This window comes from Dermacentor albipictus, chromosome 4 (genome assembly GCF_038994185.2).
Source record: "Dermacentor albipictus isolate Rhodes 1998 colony chromosome 4, USDA_Dalb.pri_finalv2, whole genome shotgun sequence".
In the NCBI taxonomy this organism is placed as follows: Eukaryota; Metazoa; Arthropoda; class Arachnida; order Ixodida; family Ixodidae; genus Dermacentor; species Dermacentor albipictus.
The window spans coordinates 170,801,748-170,806,368 of NC_091824.1; positions in this window are offsets into that span (position 1 = coordinate 170,801,748).

Genomic DNA, 4,621 nt, shown 5'->3' on the forward strand with positions numbered 1-4,621 from the left:
ACTATGTCCGCGCCTCATACACCCGAGATGACGCTTCCTTTTCGTGTTGCGAGTGGCGCGAGCCGTGGCGTGGTCATGGCTTTTGCGTGACATGCCTGAACTCCGTCGCACAGGCAGATGACGTAGCGCTCACCGGCGGCTTCGCGTTTATCTGCGTCATTAGCATCTGCCCGTGTTTTCCGTGTTGTAGTGGGCACAAGGAAGGGCGTAACTCATGTCTTTCAGAACAACTGAAACTTTTAGCATAGAATAAAGAACCAACAGCATAGAGTAACATAGTAAAGGATAAGAGTGGACCCTCAAGCCGTTTCGCGGCCGAGCGATGGACTTTTCTTTCTCTATGCTATGGAGCTTCGCCGGTTCCGCTAGGTGGCAGAGCACATCAAGAAAAATGTGCCTGCGGCTGCGGCTAGCACCTTCACAGGTGGCACGACCCAATACGTGCGAAGCCTAGACAGGTCTCGTCGCCGGACTCGCGGTTCTGTAAAATGCGCCCGAGGATCGTTGCTGGGTTCTTCTGCTAGCGTGTGACACTACTGCTTCGTCGCTGTTTCATGGTAAGGCCACAGGAAGTTCTTTTGCACACGTTTTTCACGTTGTTAAAGACTTATTCTATTCGTATTTCGTTATGTCACTGTTAACCGCATGAACGAATGACGGTGGCTTTGAAGCCATAAACAGCTGCTGCCCATTTGCAACGCTGGGTTTCATTTCGCATTCTTTTTCTTTTATCATGCGCAGCAATGAGTGGCGATGCTAGCGATAACAGCGACGCGGCAGCGTCCGCGCTGCGAGGCGCACGTTCGAAACCATGACGAAGTTAGAAAAGAAAATGGTTCGATAAGAAATGCTGCCGGTGAACGCAGGCCGTTCGGTGCAGGTATATTTATGTTACGTGCAGCGGCTTCTAATAATAATAATATTTGGGGTTTTACGTGCCAAAACCACTTTCTGATTATGAGGCACGCCGTAGTGGAGGACTCCGGAAATTTTGACCACCTGGGGTTCTTTAACGTGCACCTAAATCTAAGCACACGGGTGTTTTCGCATTTCGCCCCCATCGAAATGCGGCCGCCGTGGCCGGGATTCGATCCCGCGACCTCGTGCTCAGCAGCCCAACACCATAGCCGGCAGCGGCTTCTGAAAAAGTATGGTGCTTCACTTTTGCAAAAGAAATGTAACTATTTCTAAAGCGGTACACGTGCAATATTTGCAGTATGGCAATAGGGCGCGCTCTCTCAGCCTCTGTAGCAGGATATGTGCGCTCGAGCGTTGTTAGCTATTTTGCATTGGGCTGAAAATACGTGTTTTCATGTTTTAATTGTGCATGGAATCCTTGCCGTAGAAAGTTCCTTGTTTTTTTACTAGCATTTATAACAGTGCTTCCTTGACATTAGATCAGAAAATATGCATTACACGAAGCAATGCAGCATCACCATTGTAAAGCTTAATTTGAAGGCTCTGTATTGCTTACACGAAGGATACCAAATTCCGGTAGCGTTTTCTGCTCCTCAGAAACTGTCAATATTGTGCAGCCGTATTTCTAAAGCAAGTAAAAAACCAGCTTGTGAAAAGAACCACGCGACGTTTGTAGATTGCAGCGTTGGTGTGGTATATAAGATTCCCTTGTCATGTGGCAAAGTGTATGTAGGGCAGTCAGGTCGCTGTGTTTACGAGCGCCTTAGACAACATGAGCGATCCATGCCAACAGGCACAGGTTCCCATTTGGCTCAGCATTGTAAAATATGCAAGAGCAAATTCATGTTTCGTGATACCCAGATTTTGAAAAAGAGCCGTGACACCACCGCCCGAGAGTTATCGGAAGCATTCTTCATTCAGTCATTGGGGTCACGGTGCATTAGTGTGCCTTCCTTAACCTTGTACAGCGCTCAATATGGCTTCTTTTTTTTGGGGGGGGGGGGGTGATTCTGTCGCATGAATTCGCTCTTAATTTGTGATCGGATGTTAGTGGCTCCACCACATGGCGCTCACTTCACATGTTCCTCTAGTTTCAGCTGTCTATAAAGGAGTGACTTAACAAAATGATGTCAGTTGAGAGTAGCGCCTTGTCCTGGGGGGGGGGGGGGGGTCGTCTTTCTTGTGTCCGTTGTTTTGCGCTAAACAAAGTATTAATGGGTAGCGTCTACATTCAATAGATTTGAAGCCTCCAGTATTGCTTACCTTCTGCCTGTCATTCTACGTATTGCAGGAATCTCCACTATTTCCTCAAGATATGCTCTAGCGCCAAATGATATCATGCATATTCAAGGGCAAGTTTCCAAGTATCAGAAGAGTTAAAGACGGTTGCAAGGCTTCGAAGATAGCAGGTGAAGACCCCCAACACAGTCAAAGGGCTTAATTGACTGAGGTGCCAATATTTTGCAGCTGTTTAATGAAGGACGCACGAACATACACATTCTAGATGAGGAGGTTGGTGCGTGCCCAATTATTTTTGCAGCCATTTTATTTTGGCATGCAACCAGTCATATAATTCTGCTACCTTAATTCACCCTCCTTCGCAGAAGTACACGGTCGTGCACTTCCAATTTGAACACGGCTCCGGGCGGCCGGCGAGGCCGGCGCTCCGCGGAGCGCCGCTCGTGGGCGCCGGGGTAACTAACGCGCCGGCGCACTGGCCGCCACAAGCGTGGCCGGAGCCGCGTCGTCTGCTACAGCGCGTCTGCACTAGTGTGCGCTGGCGGCTGAGGCCAGGCCTGTGGCTACCAGTGCGCCGGCGCGTTAGTTACCCCGGCGCCCACGAGCGGCGCTCCGCGGAGCGCCGGCCTCGCCGGCCGCCCGGAGCCGTGTTCAAATTGGAAGTGGACGACCGTGTACAAGAAAAAGCGTCAAATATTTCCCTTCTAAAACAATTCCATTTTAAGCAAATTAATAGCTGGCGTGTCCGTGTAGCTTTCTTTTCGTTCTCTGGATAGTTGCAACGCGTCTTGTATGTGTTTTGCTTGTGTGAAGTCATTGCCATCACGCCATTAATTTCTGACTATTCTACATTACTTGCATTTTGCAGTTTCTTCCAGTTTCCATGTCTGCCACTTTTCTCACAACCTTGCTGCAATGAACTGCCTGCTATTGTCGTGTCCGCGGCTCTGCAGCAAGTTCATTTATATTCAAGGAACATGGCACATTTATTTACGATACTCCTTTTGGTGTGAGTTACAAGTACAATATCACAAAGGATAAAGTTTTACTTCCTCAACAGTTGACATGATCGTTGTGCTAAGTTGCAGCTTGAAACAGCAAATAGGAATTTAAATAAAACTAACATAGAGTGAAACACCTTTGCGCGCTCATCGTCGGAACATATAAACAGCGTCAGGAGCATTTGCATGAAGTCACTCGATTTATGCTACGTTATGGGTCACACAAAAAATAATAAAAGAAACGAAACTTAAATTATGACCTCCGAGATACGGCGGCTTGCGCTCACCATCTTGGAGGCTAATACGTTTTCCAGCGTACCAGCGCTGAATAGGCGGCGCGTCGAAAAGAGTGCGTTGCACGCCGCCCTGGCGACGAAACGCGGCATATTCCAGCCGTTCGACCAGACGACACACACGTGCGCGGCCGTACTATAGTTCGTATGTTTCCGTTTACGCGCCGCTTCAAGTGGGCAGTTTCCGTTAAGAAGCTAGCGCCATCAAGTGAAGAAATGACGAAAGAAGCTATTTAAGCTTTACATATTTTTCACAGTGTGTCGCGGTGAGCACGTGTGTTTCTTTAACGGGTGCGCCGTGTGCCGTTGCCATGCTTGCGTGGCAGCCTGCCTCGCAAATCTAGCAGATATGGCTCCGGTCTTGCTGCGCTATGGTTACGGAAGTATTAGTTGGCCTGAAGACATTGCATATTTCTCTGGCTAGACATAAAAAATTCTGATGTTACTTTGCCGCAGCAGTCAATGGACAAGAAGCTTTATCGCATCAGCTGACTTGCGCAAGCAAAGGCTTGGGTGCTCCGCTGCTGGATTCGTAACAACGCTGGCTACATTTAGCAGTAATTACATAAATTTACCCGATGCATCTCAGCGCCGAGTCTTCATCCGCATGCGCATTTTTAAAAACACATAGACGGCTTAGTCGCGCGTGCGCCGGCAGTGTGTGCACACAACTCGTATTACAACGCAGCTTCCCCTCCACATAATTCTTGGCAATAAATGGATAATGTTTACCTTTCGTATCGTTCGCTTGGTGCGGTGGCGTTGGTATTGTGAAGGAAATATGGTTGGTACATATGCCGGATGGTGCATGCTATTGCTCATTTTGTTTCCGACGATATGCCGACTGCAGATTCTGCTGTTTGGTACTGTCTGCCATGGCTGACCGTCTTCACTATCGAATAAACCAAGCATACACGCGAAATCCGATTTAGAAACCAGCCCGACACCGCTTGACAGGGCGACAAGACGGGAACTTACTCCGCTCGCCTTACTGCTTGGATCCAACGCCGCCTCCGTTCTTGTTCGTAGGGTTTAGATGGAAAGACGCAGAAGGATAATAATAATAATAATATTTGGGGTTTTACGTGCCAAAACCACTTTCTGATTATGAGGCACGCCGTAGTGGAGGACTCCGGAAATTTTGACCACCTGGGGTTCTTTAACGTGCAC